Source organism: Muscardinus avellanarius, assembly GCF_963383645.1.
Source record: "Muscardinus avellanarius genome assembly, chromosome: 6".
NCBI lineage: Eukaryota > Metazoa > Chordata > Mammalia > Rodentia > Gliridae > Muscardinus > Muscardinus avellanarius.
In genome coordinates this window covers 27438835-27462015 of record NC_137791.1, presented here as the reverse complement: position 1 = coordinate 27462015, position 23181 = coordinate 27438835, and positions in this window count along the sequence as shown.

The following is a 23181-nucleotide window of genomic DNA, read 5'->3' as shown; positions in this document are numbered from 1 at the left end:
GAGACAGGAGGATCACGCAGGTTCGAAGCCAACCTCGGCTGGTTTAAAAGACCCTGTTTCCAAATAAAATATAAACAACCAGAAAAAAAATATTTTGAACTATATTACAAAATGTGTGTAACCCATTTAGAATCAGTTTTATCCTTTTCTGGGTTTACTTTCAAGCTGTCTTAAGGTGGATATGACACAGCTACTAATCTAAGGCTAATTTAGTCTCGCTTCTGAAACAACAACAAAAAATCCTTCTGAAGTACTCTGCATGTTTGAAGCTATTTCCACTCCGGCTCAAGGAAATAGACTTTCTGCAGCTCTTCCTCATGAGTCCTTCCTTCTTAGTGCCCTGTGATACCTTCTCCCCTAGCCCATCTCACACAATAAACAGATCAGCCTCAGTCAAAGGCACATAGTATAAAGGAGTTGGGAACCAATTCTTTGACACATCAGCCTTTGGGAAACATTTAAGATCCAAAATATAACATTAGATTTAAATATTGTATTATTTTATTCTGATATTTTATTTATTATTACATATTTATGGTTATACTTATAATTATATATTTGTATCATATATTTTATTTATAATTTGACATTTTTTCAATATTTTAACCTTTTGTTTACTTTTTCCTACTTCAACTGTCCCATATAAAAATTCATGAACAGTTTTAGGAGAGGACATTATTATCATTTTCTTGAGTTAAATGTATACCAGTGATAATCACCATTATCGTCATTATTATGGTAGAGATATTGTTACCTCAGAATATTACTCTAATGAAAATAAAGAATAATAAAAAAGATTTGCATTTCAAAATGAGAATAATATGGGTTTCAATTATAGTTTTGAAGAAATGCTATAGATGAGATGTAATTCTTTAATCCTAAGAAAAATTGAGTAATATTTTGACTTAAGTAACATTAGTTTTGATTAGAATATAGCAGTTCAGATATTACCCATATGTGACTGTTCTTATAGAGCCTTGGGTACAAATCTATATAAATGCATGCATAATATATGTATATATAATACATGTACATTAATGCATATACCATATAGAACATCACTTTATGAATATAATAGAAAAATAATAAATATTAAGGAAATATTTAGAAATATTAAGAAATATAAATATTAAGGAAATATTCAGAAAATGGACTCAGTTTTGAAAGTAAGCAATTCTCCATAGAAGGCAATTACTCATACTTTTTTTTTTTTTTTGTGGTACTGGGGTTCCTGGAAACCCTTCTACCTCCGGGCTACACTCCCAGACGTATTTTTATACTTTTTAAACTTGGAAATGAAAGACACCCGCAGAGGGGAGACCCTCAAGCCTTGGGATCAGCGACGCCAAGTACCCACGAGAGACTTTCCTTGATGCAATGAGCAAAAGGTTTTATTAAGGAGCCAGTGCGCACTGGGGTCGTCTCATGACTCACGCAGGAGCTGAGATCGACCCCGAGTGCTAGGGGCTGGGATTATTTAAAGGGAAAAACCACAAGCTGGGGAGGGGATTGGGCCGGATTACATACATCAAAGGAAAATTACAAAATCATTTAAAAAGCACAATCTGGGGTCAAACGTTGGACAAGATATTAGGTGTGTTCGTCTTGTAGTCAGCAGATTTCTGGAACAAAGCGGGCTGACCTGGGGGTCACACATTTTTTATCACTGTACCCTTAATCATGATGTTTCCTAAGCTTGTACTTTTCACCCCTAGCAGAAAAATTTCTCAAATCTGCACTTTAACAGAAATGAGGAACTACTTGCCATGCATTTGGCTAGTTGCTAGGGACTTTATAATTTTTTATTAGGGTCTTACAGAAACAGGGTCTCTTAAGCCAGCACGGCTGGCTTCGAACCTGTGTGATCCTCCTGTCTCCCCCTCCCAAGCGCGGGGATTACAAGCTTGCGCCACCACGCCCGGCTGCTCATACTTTTTAATAAGACCATTTGCATAGTCCTACAAAAACTCTTTAGTTGAAATTGCATTTGAATGATGGAGTTGGCTAAGTTGGGAGCTAAATATAATTAAAGGCAGCTATTTCTCTGGCCTGTGATATGAATCTTCTATAGAACCCAATAGGTTGTTGCATAATAATTTTGTTTTGTGTTGGAGATTGAACGCAGGGGCATTATGCCTCTGAGCTACACCCCCATGCCTGTTTTATTTTATGTTTTTATTTAGAGACAGAGTCTCACTAAGTTTCTGAGGACCTTGCTAAATTGCTGAGGTTGCCCACAAACCTGCAATCCCTTTGTATCAGTCTCTCAAGTACTGAAATTACAGGCATGCACCACAATGGCAAGTTTGCATAAAAATTTTTAACATTCTCAAGTTCATCAAAGTATCACACCATCAAAACAATTTAGATATGAGGGAAAACTTTTGCCACTCATCTTATCTGGGGTACCAGATATCACCTTCTCTGGGCTAGATTCATGCTTAACCAAATGGCAGAGTTTGCAGATGATACTTTCTGTGACTTAGAGCTACATTCCTGTTGCAAGGAACTCTCCAAAATTTTATCTCTTTATTCAAAAAGTAGAAAGAAAAAGCAATTATTTTTCTTCTGTACTCCATAGGTACCTCTGGACTGTGATTGTAGTTTTTATTTGCTATATAATGTTATGCCTGCTTGGCATGGGGATACTTCCTAGCTAAGCACAGACTACTCCAGGCTCCTGGGTGCCCCCATACACCTGCCACTAACCAGCTCTGCACCTGCCTTCCTGGAGGTGGAGGGTAACCGCAGTTGCTGCAAGGCACCCACTGCCAGCTGCCTCTCTTCACAGGAGGACTATAGAGATACACCTTCAGCTAGGCATGGTGGCACACATTTGTAATCCTAGTACTTGGGAGGCTGAGCAAGGAGGATCACAAGTTTGTGGCCAGCCTCAGATACTTGTTGAGACCCTCTGCAACTTAGTGAGATCCCACGTCAAAACAAATTTTAAAAAAAATAGAGCTGGGAATGTAGCTCAGAGGTAGATGCCCCTGAGTTCAATCTGTAGTTTTGCAAAAAAAATTTTTAATAAATAAAGAAGTACATGTTCAAGGGCAATGTATGGTTTATTCTGCTTTGATCAGTTAACTAAATGATATTTGCTGAAAGATGCCTAGATTTCTCTTTCACACTTTTTTTTTCTCTCTCTCTTAAAAGACATAAGATTCTATGAAAGATTTTCCACTTCCTTTCTTCCTAGGCATAATCTGAGCAGGTCAAAAAGCAAAACAACAAATGATTATAAGTCAGTAAGTCTGACACATAATCAGGCAATACCTGTTAGTCATTTATAATAGCAATAATATTAGATTCATCTTGTAAAGTATTAAGAACTAGGATGTTAATCCCATTATCACTAATTCCTATGAATCTAAAGATGACAGTGTGGGTTACATAATATTTCTACATACATGTATCATCTCAAACAAATTATTGTCATTTTGGGGTCTCTTTATAGACAGACTAAACCAGATTTATGTCATTGTTATATTGTTTCTGCTACTCTTTGATTTTTTAATCAGTGTGAGTCCTATCTTTAGGGTTAGGAATCTGGATTGATTTTCAAAGCTCCCCAATAAAAGTGGATGTGGTCTTGGGAGATGTGTATTTCCTAATTTACTTCACTCCTGCTTTTTTTCCCTGTAACAAAGTTATTTTCTGACATTATTTCTCACTGAGCTCACATATCCTAACCGCTGGAGCTAAAGCTTACCTTAGTGTCTCAAAATGAAAGAACTGAACTCAAGTATAATTGTGCTGGTTTGGATGAGAGTTCCCCAAAGGGTTCATATATTGAAGGCTTGTTGCCCATTGTGACAGTGTTAAGAGGTGATGGACCTTTTGAGAGGTGTGTCCTAGCCAGATACCCTTAAGCCATTGAGGGCATGCCCTTTAAGAGGATTGTGGAACCTAAGTCTCAGCTCTCCCTATCTCCCAGCTCTTGGTATGAGTAGTTTGTTCTGACACACCATCACTACCATTGCCATGCAAAGCCCTCAAGAAATGTTCAGAGCAATGGGGCTTCCCAATCATGAACCGGAACAACACCAACTATGGACCCAAGTGACTCTCTTTACTTCATAAGTAACCTATGTCAGTTATTGTGCTATAATGATAGAAAACTAACACAGTCTTACTCTGTGATATTTTGTGTCTTAGTTATGAGTAGGCAATGCTGCTCTTTTTGGGGAACTGACTATAGTCCATTGTGTATGTGACAGACCTGTCTCCTTTTCCCTGCCTTTGTAAACTCCTGTGGTTACACCATTTTAAGCCCAGGGATAAGGGTCACATCTCACCACTAGCTCCCCTGATACATACTCTACTAACGGTTGTTAGATCTGCTCTGAAGTATGGTTCCACATTGATGCCACAGTTGGCACAGTTATCTTATATGGTAATGCAGGTGGATATTGACAGGAAATCTGTGATTATCTTATTCCAGTCATGCCATTTCTATCATTCATCTGCCTCCATCCAGCAAATATTAAGTACCAACTAGGTATTAGACACTATGCTAGAAAAAACTTGCACATAAAAGTCTCAGCCTTACAAATACTGGGATTACAAGAGTGTGCCATCATGCCCTTGGTTTTTTTTGTTTGTTTTTTAGGCCATAGAGGAAGATCACTAAAATTCTATACTGCATGAATAATGACTAATCATCAACCATCATGGGAATCACTTCACCTATAGATGAGTTTTCCATTTGTCAAATATCAGTATAAATTATACACTAATAAACACTTGAGGAAGCTAAACATAGAACACTTTGGTTGGCTTTCTCTTCTGATTAATGTCCTTTTGACAGATGGCCTCTTATAGTTGGGCTTTTAAACTCAAATACTCTGGATCTTGGTAAATTTAATGAAAAATTTATTGAACATCTGCCTTTGTCTCTGTGTGGAGTGTATGAATCAAAGTAAATCACTGTCTCATAATCTGGGTTGATTACTTTCAGTGTTTCTAAGGAGGAAACAGGTTATTCTAGAAAGAGTAGCTATAAATCCTTATTTTTTCAGTTAAGAGGTTGAATTTAATAAAGGGAACACAGAAATTAATAGGGGAAGACCTAGCATATGTCAGAAAGAACTGAAAATTAATTAATTAAAATGAGGGATTAACTTGCATCTGTTCAGGAGCTATAAAATAACCGTTAGACTTTTTGTGGTACTAGGGATGGAACTCAAAAGCCTTTTATATCTGGGCTACACCCTCAGACCTATTTTATTTTTCATTTGGAAACAACGCCTCACTGAGTTGCAAAGAGCCTAAGTTGCTGAGGCTGTCTTTGAACCTGTGATCCTCCTGTCTCAGCCTTACAAATAGTGAGATTACAAGAGTGTGCCATCATGCCCAACTTGGTGTTTGTTTGTTTTTTATACCATAGAAGAAGATCACTAAAATTCTATACTGCATGACTAATCATAAACCATCATGGGAATTACTTCACCTATTTTTACAGAGTTAATCTTGCCTACCACTACATCCATGTAGTTTTCATATAAAATAATAAAAAATAAAAGTATTTTGTACATGGGTGTATAAGTTAAAATGTAATATTTTTTCCAGATATTAGAAAATATTATGCCAGAATGAGAAACAATTGTCAGATGAGCTAAAGCCTGTGATCAATTAAGGGTCAAAGAGGAATTTATATTTTTACTATTTGAGTCTAGAAATATTATTTTGCTCAGTATATTTAGAGCACTTTTTGAAGCACATGACAGAAGCACACTCTGTTCTCATATTTGCATCTTCTGCATAGAGCCACAGAAGTGTTGATACTGGCGATTAAACCCAGGGGGATTCTACCTCTGAGACACACCCATAGTCCTTTTTTATATTTGTTTAAAAACAGGGTCTTGCTAAGTTGCTGAAGCTGGCCTGGAACGTAGGATCCTCCTGTTTCAACCTCCCAAGTACTGTGATTTCAGGTATGTACCACCATGCCCTGCAATTTTCAGGTTTTGATAACTGAAATGATGCTATCACCTCAAACTCATCATGTATAAACAAAGACCTCAGAATTGAGGTGACTGAGACATAACATTGGGATTAGCTTTCTCTGTATACCAGCATTTTTAGACGTACTATACAGGACTATGAAATGAATGAGAGAGATATGTATGTTTTCTATTACTGTGGGATATTAACAGGAAATATATGTTCTTTTATTGTGGAGCTATGAACAAATTATAAGCAAAGTGTGGCTGGTCCTGCCATGGACTACTTCCCTCCAGAGCAGCTGGAGGAACAACTGGGACACAAGGAGATTAGTGAATATTCATAAACTCTAGCTGCTGCCAAGGTGAATCTTCCCAAATCCTGATTATGTTTATTTAAGTGAAACATCTGCCAATAAAAATGAGCCATATTTATTATGATGGTTTCTGTTCTTAAATAACAATAATCCGACAGTGGCTGTATTGTCTACAGTGATTTTCTTTGTTCTTTCATAATGATTGTTATTATTGTTAATAACCACTTTAGAAAGAACCTCCTGTGCTACTGAGGCCGCCAGTAGCTATTGCAATAAAGGAGCTGTTTGTTGTCTTTCCTGTTTGAAAATGGTTGACAGGGGCAAAGGAAGAGCTCAGGAAGCAACTGAGTGTGCTAACATAAACCAAAGAAATATTTCTTCTTAGAGTTTATACACTAACTAGTAACAAGCCAGCTGAAAACTGTGGGAACACTGCATATACTGGCAGATAGGAGCAGCCAAAGTGTGAATTGTTCCATTTTCTCAATATTTCAGTAACAGTAATAAACATGACATTGCCAGCTCTCTGTAGATACAATTACAGAAGATATATAAATAGAACTAATTTGTATTTCCTGGGTCATATTATTTCTGTTATACTACCCATAACTTTATTTGAAGAAAAGTGGACTATAATAAAATCCTAAAATTTAAGGTTCTTTATATTTCCAGAGAACACTCTCTATTGGTGATGAAAGTGAGCTGGTCATCATTTCTGGCATTATGAAATTTATGATCTAGAGAGAAAGGAAGATGTCTATCTCCCTATTTTTACCAAGTAGTACCATATGGAAAGTATTGTGCCAGGCAAAAGATACAGTAGCCAATTTAACAGTACAGTCCCTGCCCTCAGGGAACGTATTAGTTATTTAGGGCTGTTTTAATGTACTACAAAATATTCACCTTAAATCACAAAAATAAATTTTTTTATTTTACCATATTTTATTTTACCATATTTTGAGATGAGAATTTACAAATCACAATGTTGGCAAGGCCTTGCGGCCTTCTAAGGTGCAGTAGGGGATCTTCCCTTGCCTCTACCCGATGTGGGTGACCACAGGTGGTTCTTGGCTTGTCCAAGCATCATCCTCATCTCTAGCTTTTTCTTCACACTACCAATCTCCTTCTGTGTCAGCATCTTCATATTGTCTTCATATTGTCAGCATCTTCATAGTGTCTTCCACTCACACCACCTGCATACAATGTGCCAGCTGGTAAAAAGAAGTTAAGACCAATATCCCGAGAGCCATAGAAATTGCTTGGAAATTTCATAGTTTTAAGTGGCTGCAAAGAATACCAGTCCTTACATGTATTTATACTTTGTTTTCCCTTGGAAAAAGATGAAAGTAATAAAATTAAGTAAAATCATCATTAATTTAATTTCTCTCAATATAAGTTGTCTCTGTAAGAAGATGTTAAGTTTATAAATAGGAATTAATTTGCTTTCTATTTATCCTCCTTTCTCACCTGCACTTAAGGTACAGGAATTGGTTCCTTGTATTCTTAAATTCCTGGCACCCTAGTATCATTCCTCTTTATAAGCCCCTCTCTTTTGCTCTTCCTACCATCACGACTTCCATTGTATAGCAAATGCATTTAATGAATGCACTAGGATATAGACATATCCTGAAGACATGTATAGAATTGTTTTCTTAAAATATTTATCTTTATTAAGTGATGATGGATTGTGCTTCATAATGAATCAAAACAGGCATGAGTATTTTCATTTCCTTTAGTCCTTTCCAAGTTTTATTAATCTGATGCCTCAAAAAGAATATTTCATTTCCGGGAAGATGGTGACTGAGAAAAGCAGCATTTACGAGTCCTACTAAAACTCAATCTCTATTGCCACAAAATCAGTGCTTTTCATAGCCAGAAACATTAGCAACAGAGGAATTAAAAATGGAAACACAAGGGAAAGAGAAAAAAAAAAAAACACTAGAAGAACAACCAGAGACCAGAAAAGAAATCAAGCCCGCAATGCAGCGGCGGGGCCACACCAGCACCATCTTCCCTCACAGCACCAGGTTCCAGAGAGGAAAGGTAAACAAGGAGCTGAAGTGAGCAGCTGCGGATCATTCGGGTGTAATTCAATAGTTCTTTCAGAGCAAAGAATGCCTAAAACTCCCAGTGAACAAGCTCATCACGCCTTTCAGGGACTCAGAACGGAGCTCAAAACCAGAAAAGAAATACGCCAGCCTCATGGCTGAGGGTGTGGCAGCAGCGCCATATTGCCAGCAGTGCCATCCTCATGGCTGAGGGCATGGCAGTGGTGCCATATTGCCAGCAGCAACAGTGAGTTCACCACACCTCGCAACAGCTCCTGATCAGCACTCACAATAACCGTGAGTAAAATTGTGGCCCCTAAAGGAGAAATCCCTGTACTGCACTCCCAGGGACTTGCACAGCTTTTATAATCTCCTTGGGTATGAGATTTTGCAGTCCAACCAGTGAAGGAGTAGCGGTGGCAGAGATACCACACCCTAGTCGCAGCTCCCCATAGGAAAATGCCCAGCCCAGCCTTTGAAATAATATCCAAGAAATCACTGCCAATTTCAATGTTGTGAAGTTTTATGACTTAGGTTTTCTTCTAAAAGTTTATAGACTTACAATTTACATTTAGGTCTTTTATCTATTTTGAGTTAATATTTGTATGTAGTGTTAGGTAAGGGTTCCATTTTATTCTTTTTCATGTAATTATTATTTTTCAACAATATTTAGTGAAGAGATTATTATTTCCTTCACCAAATGTTCTTGGAAACATTGTGAAAAATAACTTGACCATATATGGAAGAATTTATCTCTAGACTTTTTAGGTTACTCCACTGGTTTATATATCTGCCTTTATAGCAGTAAAACACTGTTTCAATTATTGTAGCTTTATAAGGTTTGAAATCAGAAAATGTACATCTTCTAGCTTTGTTCTTTTTCAAGATTGCTTTGGGTATTTAGAGTTCATATTTCATGTTAGGATAGATTTTTTCTGAAACATAAATAAATAAATGTATGATAGTTTCACCTCAAAAAAAAAAAAGAAAAAAATATCCTCTGGTAAGAAAGAAAGCAAAAAGAAATATTGAAATGTTATCTCTAAGTGATCAAAAGCTTGATATCAGACAAATGAAACTGTTATGTGAGATTATCATTGTTAATTTTTGATAAATTGCTATAATATTAGATGTCAACCACTAATCCAAGCATGGGAAGGAGAGATGGGGAGGGAATGGGATGGGAATTGGGTAGGGGCTAACTGGGCGATGTATTTATGTGTGCTTGTATGTCTACACAAGTTTTTTATCCCATTATGATGTATTAATACAGTTCTCCAATAAAAAATATTTAAAAAATAGAATATTTCACTACCCTGATTAATAATGGGGATGCCCATCTTTTCATACACGTGTTAGCCATTCAAACTTCTCCTTAATCTAAGTAGAGAATTTGTTAATTTTTATATTTGCTTTCCTCTTTTTCTCACTGCAATATTTTCAAAACACTTGTCAAAATACATTTTCCAGCCGGGCATGATGGTGCAAGCTTTTAATCCCCACACTTGGGAGGCGGAAACAGGAGGATTGCGCTGGTTCGAAGCCAGCCATGCTGGTTTAAGAGACCCTGTTTCCAAATAAAAATATAAAAAATATAGGTCTGGGAGTGTAGCCCAGAGGTAGAAGGGCTTCCAGGAACCCCAGTACCACCACCAAAAAAAAAAATGCATTTTCCTATATCTTTTTCTAGTAGCCCTTTAATTTTGGCAGTCATACTTGGGATTTTAATTTATATGGAGTTTATTTTTGTTTATGCTTTCTGGGACATAATTTTTTCTATATACAATGAAATCTCATAAAAGTATTGAAAAACCATTGTTGTTATCTTTTGTCAGTGTTTATAGAGACTTATTCTGTCTCTAATATGAAATAGTTTTCTATACAGCTATATTCCATTTGGGTCCCAATATTGCATTACATTGGTCTTTTTGTTCCCATTCTGGAATACTATTTTATTTTATTTTGTTTCATTGCAATGATGTTAAAGAATGTTTTGTAGCTATTAGGTACATTTCTCTCTTTTATCTTTTTTTGTATTTTATTTTTATTTTTTATTGGTGCATTGTAGTTATACATTTTAATGGAGTACAATATGGTAGAGGCATACACACACACACACACACACACACACACACACACACATCACTCATTTAGTCTTTCCCCAATACCCACCCCATTCCCTACCTCCTTATTCTCATTTTTGGCTTACTGATTGACTTTGATATGTTTATGAATGTATGTCATATCCATTAGGGAATTTCCCTCTTTCCCCCTCTAATCCTCCTCAGTTAAGTTGTCTTATTTGTTCATCTATGATTTCTCCTTCCTCATCTAGAGTACCTGCTATGACCCCTTTTCTCCCTAATATTCATATATTAGGAAGAGCATCTAATTTCTTACTTTTTGTGACTGACTAATCTCATTCAGTATAATGTTCTCCAGTTCCATCCATTTACCCGCAAATGACATAATTTTATTCTTCTTTATGGCTGAGTAAAATTCCATTGTGTACATATCCCATAGTTATGGAATCCATTCATCTGTTGATGGACATCTTAGCTGGTTCCATAATTTGGCAATTGTGAATTATGTGGCTATGAACAAAGTTTCACATGCACATGCATTAATATGGAAATTTGGTTTCTGTTCTTTTGATTAGATACTCAGAAGTAGTATTGCTGGAACGTATGTTAGGTGTGTACCCATTCTTCTGAGGATTCTCCATAGTATTTTCCAAAATGATTTCACTAATTTGCAATCCCTCCAAAAATGTATGAGTTCTCACTTCTCCATATCTTTGCCAGCATTTGTTGTTGTTTGTGTTTTGAATGACTGTCGTTCTAATTGGAATTAGGTGAAATCTCAGGGTAGTTTTGATTTGAATGTCTCTGATTTCTAATGATGTTGGAAATTTTTCATACACTTATTGGCCATTAGAATTTCTTTTGCGAAGTGTCATTTTATTTCACTTGCCAAGTTTTGGGTGAGTTATTTATTTTCTTAGTGCATAGTTTCTTGAGTTCTCTGTATATTCTAGATATTAGTCCTCTATTGAATAAATAGTTGGCAAATATTTTTCTCATTTTCTTGGCTCTCTGTTGAGGTTCTTCATAGTTTCTTTTGCTATACAGAAGCTCCACAGTTTCATGAAATCCCACATACTGATCTTCCTTTTAATTTCTTGTGCCTTTTGGGATCTTATTGAGAAATGTTTGCCTGTGTCTATGTGTTGAAGTGTTGTTATAAATTTTCCTGTTAATAAAGCCTTCAAGTATCTCAGAGGATTTTATATGTTGTATCTATATTTTAATTTGTTTTTAGAAATTTCTTAATTTCTCTTACTTTACTTTATTTACTTTATTTGGGAAATAAGAAGTGATTCTAATTGGTTTGCCTCTGAATGTTACTTGGTCTTTTGCTTTGTTGTTTTAAAATTCTTTCCTTGGCTTCTACATTAGTCAGTTTGACTAAGTATGTGGTATAGTGAACCTTTTCTCTGATCTTATCTAAAGAGGGTTTTATAAATTTCCTGTACTTGTATATAAATCTCTTTTATTATATATATTCGAAAATTTTTCTGACTTTCTGACTTCTAAAACTCTAGATGAATTTTGGCGATTTAAAATGTTATATAGTGGAATCATAAAATACATAACTTTTATGTATTTTATCACATTCTACTGGGTGAAATTCATCTATGCTTTTTTTGGGGGGTATAACAGTGAATGAAGGGGAGGAAATAATTTAAAAAAATACTTCTCAGCACTTGGGAGGCTGAGACAGAAGGCTCAAAGCTTCAAGGCTAGCACATGCTAACTTAGCAAAACCTTATTTCAAAATAAAAAATAAAAAGTTTAGGCTAATCTAGGCATGCTGGCTCATGTCTGTAATCTTAGTATTTGGGATGTTGAGATAGGAGTATTATAGGTTCAAGGACAGGTATAAAATTAGTGAGATTCTCATTAACCTAGAAAGACCCTGTTTCAAAATAAAAATAAAAATAGGGCTAGAGGTATAGCTCAGAGGTAAAATGTCCCTGGGGTTGATCTCCATTACCACAAAAAATATGGCTGAGGTTGTAGCTTGTTGGTGAAAATTCAATTCCCAGTACAATGAAATACATACATACATACATACATACATACATACATACATCTTCCCAAAGGAATTGGAAGAAATAATTTTGTTAAAAACATGCTTCCTCAAGTTGCTCTTTTGCAGTACATGCCAAGGTTAATCACTTTAAATTTAATAGTTTCCTTTTGTAAACAACAATCTGGGAAGATAATTTGAGGGTAAGTCAACATCCTGTTTCTCATCAGCCTTTCACCCACTAGCTTCAATGCTCCATGATAATATTCTAATTACATTTCCCATACTTATCTACATATATATCAGGCATTCTTACAATAAATATACTTCCTTGGGGGGTCAGAAAAATATTCTGAAGACTTTCCTCATTTGAAATGTGCTATGACTTGTTTCATGGCTCTACATATTATTTATTTTGGTGAACATTCTATGTGTACTTGAAACTTATTAAATTAATACTTATATTTCAACATAGCTTCTATATCAAATATTTGTTCATATTTTCTAAATTTGTGTAAAATTCAACTTTGATGGGTAACTTTGATTCCTGAAATAATGTTATTAAAATTAGTTATTAGTAGCCAAGAGGGGTGGCACCCATCTGTAATCTCAGTATTTGAGAGGTTAATACAAGAGGATTCCAAGTTTAAAGCCAGCTTTGGCAACTTAGCAAGACTTTCAGAAACCTTGAAAGATCCTGTTTCATTTTTTTTTCTTAAAAAAAAGGGCTTTGAGTACAGCTCAGAGGTAGAACGCCTATGGGTGAAATCCCCAGTACCCTTCACCTGACAAAGTTACTAGAAATATGCTTCTTCATCTTTAAAATATATTTAAGTGAAATACTCTTGAAGGTATAAGTAGGCTAAACATTTCTCTTTTATTTTCTAGCACTTTCAAAATTCATGTTTATGACAGAATTGGTACACAGAAATTGTATGGTTCATTCTATGACCCTTTTACTCATAAGAAACTCCTGTGGTTTCTATGTAGTTCACAAAAGCATGTTCACCTTTATGGACTTTCTCATTATTTGCCCCTCTGCCTTTTTACCTAAAGGCAGTATTCTCACTTTTTTATTCATGAATTTCTCTGGGTATGTTCATTAAAATTACATATTTCTGGTGCATACTTTCATACATTCTTCATCTCTTATTTTTTTGTGTGTGTGTGTGGGGGGGGGGGTCTGGGGATGGAACGCAGGGGCATTCGACCTCTGAGCTACAGCCCCTGCCCTTGTTTTTATTCTTTATTTTGAAACCAGATTTCAGTGAGTTGCAGAGGGCTTCACTAAGTTGCTGAGGCTGTCCGTGAACCGCGATCCTCCTGTCTCAGCCTCCCAAATGCTGGGATTACAAGCGTGCACCACCACGCCTGGCTGGTTTTTTGTTTTGTTTTGTTTTGTTTTGTTTTTTTTTTAACAATCTGAGAGTAGCTAAAAAGAATCAAACAAACAAAATTCCCTTAAGATTCTGATTAAGGTGGTTGGGGACAATATTTGAGAATCTGCCTACCCAAAGTCTTCACTAAGTGAGAAGTTTGGACTAATACTAGTGTGTCTGTCCCCCCAGGACATTTGGCCTATTTGTACAAAGGTACAAACACTGGGCTACTAGGATAGGACAGTGACTCATGATAGCATTAAAACTACTCTCTTGAAATCTCAAATCTTAAAGTTTGGACATAAATCCACAAAGGTGCTTTTTTTTAAAATTTGGGTTGAAAAAAACAACTGGCCAGACTGTATAACAATAAGGAACCTCAAAGCATATTGCTCACACATCAATGAATTGTTTAGTGAAAAGAAGATGCACAAGCACAGGTCATAGAGTTAAGAGCATTCCAGAGTGAATGTAGGGTTTAACTCTTCTTCTGCTTCCTGTAGAATACAAATAACTAGAGAGAAGTTTAAAATTACTCTTTTTCCCTCTGAAGCACTGGTCATTCTATTATAGGAAACATACTGATAATAGGTGTCAAGAAAAAATATACAGTATTTATTGCATTGCTCAGGCATGGAGTGTTCAACTTAAAGAAGGACAAGATAGTCATGCTGTATATAGAGCTTAAAGGGAAAGGTCTTGGGCTTTGGGGTGAAGAGAAAAAGAATGGAAGGATGCATGCAGTCAGCCAGGGTTGCTTTGTTAGGTAGTCTTTCAGGGAACAGCCATTTGTGGCCATCTCTGTCTGGGTCAAGTGTCAGTATACTCTAATCTCTTCTTTCCATAAGAAGATCCCTCTTGAACAGAAAACACAAACAAAAACAAAAACAGGTGAGTATGTGGGAGGGTGGGGCCATGTCAGATAGAAATGCCTCTGTCTATATTTGCTATTTGCTAATAAAAGTAGATATAAACTTCTTTTTACAAAAGAATAAAAGTTCAGAGGAATTTCTTTTTGCAGAAGCTTGTGGTTTCTCTGCATATAAAACTCAAAATATGCCCAAATATATATTTGGAGTGAGCTGTTTTAATCCTCCTCCATGACCAAAAGGCAGGAGTGAATCCAGGGCTTTCCTTGCTGAAGCATCTTCCAAGCATCACAGCATTGGTAGAAACAGAGTAAAAGTACTGATTCGCAGCATTGGTAGAAACAGAGTATGAGTACTGATTCCTCTTTGAGGGATGTCAATGCTCTCACTAACACAAGCCCTATCGTGTGCATTTCTATAAACCCTAAGCTTTTCACCCAACACTTTCAGTTGCTGTGAAAACTTGTGTTTCCGTGATAAACTGTACAGGATTTTTGAAGAGCAGGCCTTTTCTTTCCCACACAGCATGCTATTAATAGTTCTGTTTTAATTGGAGAGAACCTTCATTTTCATTTTTTTCTTTTGAGAAAACCAATCTGCTGTAGTTGTGGAAACAATTATCCAACATGCAGCTTAAAAAGCTCATTTGAACCATCTCTCAGGAATGTCAAAAGGCAGGCAGGATTAGCTTTCCAAGAGGAGGATAGTTGTTTACACTCAAAGGTCTGTGCAATCCAGCAAATCTGTAAGATTTATTTTTAGCATAAATTCAGTTATTTGGTTTTCCTCTACAAATGAGAACATTAAAATGATTAACATGAATTTAAATCACTCTACAACCTCATGCTAGAAAGTCAGGAATTAGACCATGTACAGAAAGGAGCACAAAAAGCTATGAAAATTCTAATTTTCAACCCATTTTTGTAGTATTTAGCCAAATGCCATATTTTGCTAAAAGTTCACAGATTTAGTGGTAAAAATTAAATAGGCAATTTCAAAGAAAATACAATTTGTGTTTCTTTTAAAGAAATCAATTTGAAGATTTTATTTATTCTCTAATTTTTTATTCTTTTCAAAGGAATTAAAGTCAGAACATTATAGTGACACATGGTCATATTATAGTGACATATCCATGGCTATAGTAGCACAGTTCATAATAGCCAAATTATGGAACCAAATTTGGTGTCTGTCAATAGACGGAAGGTTAAAGAAAATGTAGTATATACACACAAAATGGAATTTTGCTCAGCCATAAAGAGCATTTGTAGAAAAATGGATGGAAATAGAGAATTAAAAAATTGGCTAGTGAGATTAGCCAATATCAGAAAGTCCTGGGTCATGTGGAATCTAGATAGAAATTGAGACACAAAAGGGACTTGAAATAAATGAGAAAAACCAGTAGCATAGTGGAAGGAGATTGGGGAGAAAATTAGAAAACAGTAAAAGGAAGCTTGATGAGGGAAAGTGTTTAATGTATGTCCATATATGAAGTTATCAATGTCAATTAAAATAATATGTACAGGGAGGAGAAGGAGGCAGGGTGGGATCCAGAAAAAACAAGTTCATGTATGTTTCTATCTCTCTGAACCTCATTATGATACATAATAACAATGCACAAGTAAAATTATATTTAAAATCAATTTGAAGACTTTATTTACTCTTCAAGTTTTTATTTCAAATTATTATAATTTAATAATAAGGGCTTGTTTACTAAACTTCTAAGATCACTGAATCACTCAATGGTCACTGATCACTGAATCTTGAAAATATTCTAAGTATTCCTCCCTAGAAAACTGATGTTTTGAAGACCAGACAACATCTGGGGATATGATTTTCTTACATATAAAAGTAAGTGGTTGGCACCTGGAGTGGTGGCACAGGCTTGTAATCCTCGAACTTGGGAGGCGGAGACAGGAGGATCACGCAGGTTCATAGCCCCCACTGGCTTAAGAGACCCTATTTCCAAATAAACATATAAAATAGGTCTGGGAGTGTAGCCCAGAGGTAGAAAGGTTCCATCCCAGTACCACCAAAAAAAAAAAGTAAATGGTTGAATTTGATGTCATTAAAATGTATTCATCAATAAAAGTAGCAGGAATATTATATATGCTTTAAAATAGCAAACATAATTTATTATATCAAGGAAATAAATGTTTTATGGGTAGATAAGATGAATTTTTGGGTCAAATAATTGTACCCTAAATAAATCTGTAAATTAATCATCTTTAAAGAGCAGTTTCTGTCCTATCAAAAGGAACAGAATAGGCCATTCTATCAAAGTGATCTACAGAGTCAATGTAATACCTATCAAAATACCAGTTTCTTTTTTTCACAAACCTAGAAAAGTCAGTCATAAATTTTATATGTAAAAACAAAAGACCCAGAATAGCCAAAGTAATTCTTAACAATAAGAACCATGCAGGTGACATCAGAATTTCTGACTTCAAATCATAGTATAGAGCTATAGGAATAAAAACAGCATAGTATTGGCACAAAAACAGACACTAATGGAACAGAAAAAAATCCAAACACTTAGACCCAGTTGATTTTTTTTACAAAGGTTCTAGTACATACGCTTAGAGATGACAGCTTTTTCAAAAAATAATATTGGAGCCGGGCGTGGTGGCGCACGCTTGTAATCCCCGCGCTTGGGAGGCTGAGATGGGAGGATTGCATGGGTTCGAAGCCAGCCTCAGCTGCTTAGTAAGGCTCTCAGCAAATTAGTGAGACCCTGTTTCCAAATAAAATATAAAAAAGGTCTGGGAGTATAGCCCGGAGGTAGAAAGCCTCTGGGTTCCACCCCCAGTACCACCAAAATAATAATAATAATAATAATATTGGAAAAATTGGTTATCCAGTTCTAGAAAAAAATAGAAATAAATCCTTGCCTCTCACCCTGCACAAGAATCAATTCAAGATGGACTAAAGACTTGGAAATTAGACAACAGACTTTGAAATTACCAGAGGAGGGAGTAAGTCTAACATTCCAACATATACACAGAGAGAAACTTCCTGAATAAGACTTCAAATCTCAAGAAATTAAAACAAAAATTAATAAATAAAATGGCATTAAACTAAAACGTCTCTGCTCATCAAAGTAAAACATAGATTCTAAATAGAAATCCCACAGAATGAGAGATTTTTGTTAGTTATCCCTCTGATAGAGGTTTAATATTAAGAGAATACAAAAGGTTAAAAAACTTTATGCTAAAAAAACCCAAAACAAATAACCCAATCAAGAATGGATGATTTAAGTGAATAGATACTTTACAAAAGAAAAAATACAACTAGCCAATAAATACATAAAAATGTTCAAAATCATTAGCAATCAGGGATATACAAATCAAAACTACACTGAGATTTCATCTAACTCCATCAGATTGGCAATCATCAAAAAGTCAAATAAAAATAATATTGATGAGGTCATTGGGAAATAGGAACTCTTCTACACTGTTGGTGGAATTGCAAATTAGTTCAGTCCCCATGGAAATCAGTGTGGAGATTCTTTAGAAATATAAGAATGTACCTACCATATGATCCAGCTATACCACTCCTGGGTATCTTTCCAAAGAGACTAAAATCAAAGAACTAGAGTAATATATGTATAACCATGTTCATGGCAGCACAGTTGACAATAACTGGGTTATGGAACCAACCCAGGTGTCCATCACAGATGAATGGATTACAAAATAATGGGAAATGCATACAATGAAATTCTACTCAGCAATAAAGAACAAAGTTATATCATTTGCAAGAAAATGAAAGGACTTGGAGAACATTATGTTAAATGAGATTTGCCAGTCTCATTTCATATGTTTTCTCTAATATGTGGAAGCTAGAGAGTAATTGAAATACCAGAGGGACTCCAAATAATGGAGGAGAAATCTCAGTGGAGCCATGGAGGTGGTCTAAGGGAAAGGAAGGAGAAAGGTTGAGGTTTATTGAGGAAATTACTACCATCAACAATGTGTGCATATATTAAAATACCAATGTCAATCTCAGTATTCTGTATTGGAAAGATGGAGAGGCAGCATGGGGATGCACCAAGTGCTGTGTGCATGCTGTCACAGTCAACATGATTTACATCATTATGTGAGACTATAATGCACCAATAAAAGCATATATAAAAAGTGAACAGAGTAGGACTAAATCAAGTGATTCTTGTCTGAGGTAGTAGCTCAGTGGTAGAGTAGTTCCTTCTAGTGTGAAACTAGATTCAATACACAGCATCTCAAACCATTTTTTTCAGTATCACTTTCATGTCAGGTGAACAAGTAACATACAAATTACATAGAATAAAATGTTTCAGTGCATGCATGTATACCTTTTGATAAGAGTATCTGTAGCTTTCTTGTCAATGTGTCTAAAGCTAAGAACACACTTTCAGGTCTGATTACAGAATATTCTGCTCTATGTGTGTGTGGGGGGGGAGGGGTACCAGGGATTGAACTCAGTAGAATTTTACCTCTAAGATACATTCCCAGCCATATTTTATTTTTTAAAATAGGATCTTTTGCTGTTTCTGAGGGTCTTGCTAAATTGCTGAGGCTAGTCTCAAGTCTGCTATCTTCATGTCTCTGCCTCTCAAATACTGAACTTACAAGTATGTGATATACTTTGCCTTTCTTTCTTTCTTTTTTTTTTTTTTGCTAAATTTACCACCTGAGGGATGATTTAAAAATCTGTATTACCCACTGTTCATCAGAAACATTTTATTATAAATAAGACAAGATAAATAGTTAGCTTTTCATAATTAGGATGTTCTCTAAATCATCAGGAGGTTCATGAATCATTTTTATTGTCTAAAAAGGTAGCCTTTGTTGATAAAAATTCCATTTACATAAAGGCATAATGTCCATAAAAAGGAAATTTTTTTCTTTTATATGTAATAGATTTTTTCTTGAAGGACAGATGAAAAGTAATCCGGAAGCAGGTGGGATGTATACACATTTATTATGTAAGAAGAGGCAAAAGCTTTGGCTTAATGAGAAAAGTCATTTCAGTTAAAGGTGTGGGAGGACATTTTTTATTAAAACAAAGGCCAAAAATAAAAGGCATGTTAGCAACAATGTTGAATTTTTGTCTTGGGATCCAAAGAAAGGCTGAATACTGGTATAGAACAAATACAAATTAAGAAGAATCTAAGCTACCTGCTGAGAGATGAAGAAATACCTTGGCAGTTGGTACAAATGATTCTGGGTACATCCCTCATGTGATAAGATGAAGCCAAGACCTGAGGTGCATACTAAAGTAAACCACTAAGATTTCTTATTAGGGCAACATAAAGATTTTTCTTAGAACATCCTAGAACTAATCTTTTATGCAGTTCCTAGGAAATTGCCCCAGTTTGTTAAATTCCTGAAGGAAAATATTACTCACTACCTAATCTGTTTCAATGTTTTTTACTTTGGAACTGTGTGCATCTTAAATAATCCGGATGGGGCTGTGTTTATAGCTCTGTGGTAGAGCATTTACTTAACATGCTCAAGGCCCTGGATTTCATCTGCCATCCAGCATGGGGTAAGGGTTAGAAAGAGGTGGGAAGATACAGGTTTTGTGGGAGAAAGAGAAGAAAGAAGAACATATTCTCTCTATCTAGAGCCAAATGATTTGAACCATAAATGAGGTAGAGATACATTGGAAGAACACCAAAATAGATAAAACAAGTTTGTTGACTATTAATATGCATGCATATACTTTGATAGGATTGCAAACGCTTTTCAGAGAGGTGAGGTTGAAGGATTACTAAGGAGGTATTGGAGGAAGATGCTAATGCTAAAAGGTCTAAATGCAGAAGTCCACACAATTAAGAGCTTTTAGAAGTGTATTAATTCGCTTTTTCCCTGTATTGTGCATTGAGAATTTCAAGGTATCAAAGGAATGTTAGTATTCCAGGAATCAACAGTCCATGGTAAAAAAAAAAAAAGTTATAAAACAGAATTAAAATAAAATACAAGACAGAGGATTTTCAGAATGTTTTGACTCTGTCTGGAAGTAGTTTACAAATAATGATGGTCAGAATGTTCTGAAAACATGATCAGGTATTCTTACAACAGAGGATGAGCAATTGCTAAAATTGTAAATGGAAAACTCCCAGGGCTTCATCCTTGAAGATTCTTTACATGACTGTGGAGAGTTTTACTCTGAAGTCAAGGAGCTGACCTGAGTTTCCAGCCCTTTATATCTTAAAACAAGCTTGTTCCTTGTTCTAGTACTTAAAAAGAAAAAATAAAATAAAAACTGAATCTTTTTTAGAGTGAAGTGTACCAATGAGGTAACAGAAAAATAAAATCAAGAAATAAACAATTGGAGGTAATGGAGGACAAGCTTAAAAGATATTCTTTAACATATGGAAATGTGTTTAAGCTAACTGAGTAAACAGAGCCTGTGTGCCTATAATTTATCTCTCCTGTATAAATTGTGTTCTGCATTCCCTTCCCCCACCCTGAGATAAAAATAGTCATGCACATTAAGGAACAGGATTTGTGCTGTATTTCAGTGAGTCCAGTATGAAATGGATGCCTTTAAATAAGAGAAAAGGGAGAGACTCTTAACATCTGGGCCCTAAAACTATGAGGACCAATATAACCTTGTACATTTCAGCACTCAATAAATGTCACTGTAATGGAATAAGGGGGAAGAGGTACAGATGTTTGATGTTTCCAAAGCAAAGATATTCAAAAGCTGTACAGTGAGAACTCAGCCAGAGGAAATGTGTTTGGGAACTTGTTGAAGAATGTTGATTAGAGACCAAGGATACCTAAGTTTGTAAGGCTCCAAACCCTGGGCTACAGCAAACTTAAAATAATCTGTTTGTCTATATGAAAAAGTAGATTTTGAGATTATCACTAATTACGAAGATTTAAAGTTTTACACTTCCCAGCCAGGCATGGTGGAGCATGCTTGTAAACCCAGCATTTGGTAAGCTGAGAATGGAGGATCTTCTTGGTTCGCGGACAACCTCAGCTACTTAGTGAGGCCCTCTGCAACTTAGCGAGACCCTGTTTCAAAATAAAGAATAAAAAATGGGCAGGGGGTGTAGCTCGGTGGTCAAATGCCCCTGGGTTCCATCCCCAGACCCGCAAAATAAATAAATAAATAAATAAATAAATAAATAAATAAATAAATAAATAAAGTTTTATACTTCCTCTGGCATCTTTTAACAGTCCTTGGAAAATTCTCTCTCATTTAGGGTAGCAATGTGGGCTTATTTATTCCTGTATTCTCAGTAGAAAAGAAATGACATTAGTAGTCATGACAGAGAAAATGCAACGTGGCTTCTTGAGCACCACACTGTGACATCAGTAATTGTGCAGTCCTTGCTGGACCTTGATGATCTTGGTTTATCTGTCACCTCCCCAAATCCATGCCTCATACTTAACTAGATGGCCAGCATATGGAATCATCTAGAATACATAACCAAAATTATTCAGTAGAGGTTTCCTGGAAACAGTATAAGAAAATAAAAGGAAGCAATCTTTAATATGTTTTAGAGTTTTATGAAGTTGAAATGACCTAGCTGGTAAAACGGTGAATTCCATAACACCAGAGTTATTTATGAAAAAGCTGGATGGCCATGTAGTGGAAAGTGACAAAGATGTTTCTTGCATTGAATAGGGAGGTTTCTGGAGGACACGGAAGGGCTTGTCTCACTTGGTTCATATTGAGGGGTTAGATGATGCAGCCCAAGTAGGGTAAAAGGAAAGAAAGCTCATACTTGAAGCTGGGATATATACATATATATACTGATTACTCACACCAACAAAATAAGCAAACCTACACAGTTTGTAAATCATATAGCTTAGAAATGAAGAAAACTGAAGACATTTCATGAGCCAGATGGCCAAGCTTAGGTGCTTCATTTACAAAGCCAAATATTTTAAAAACCAAGACTAGTCCAAAGACAGAAAGAGGAAAACAAGCTGGGGTTGTCAGTGGCAAATAATTTTTAGGAGAGAAGCAAGATATAAAAACTGAAAACAGAACAAAACAAAGTGTCAAGCTGCCTCTGGTTTATGTGAGAAGGAAAATAAAAAAAAAAATGAGTAGCAAGATGGATAACCACTTTACCTGTGTGATTAGAGAAGACAAGAGTTGGGATCTGAATGTTAAGAAGCAGCAGACACGTGAAGATAAAGTGTCTTTGGCAGAGGCACAGTGCATTTGCAGAATCTTAAATTTGAGAGGAGGCTGAGTGTGTTCCAACAGCAGAAAAGGAGGCCAGGGAAGCTGGACTAAGGGGTGAGGGGAGGCCGGTGAGGCTTCCAGGTAGAGAGGGACTACATCATGTTGGTTTTGGTGGACTTCATTAAGGAATTTAGATTATATTCTGCTTGTAAAGGAAGTCATGTATTTTTTTTTTACCCTGAGCAGTGAGCAGTAGGGAAAGAGAATATAGATGGTGTGAGACACACATGCTACTTCAAATGGTTATGCAACAGAGGCAATGACAGCTAAAACAAGGGCCTCCATCATATTTTTAGGAGAATACAGGGAATAAATGTGATCAGTGGCATCTAGGGTATCTA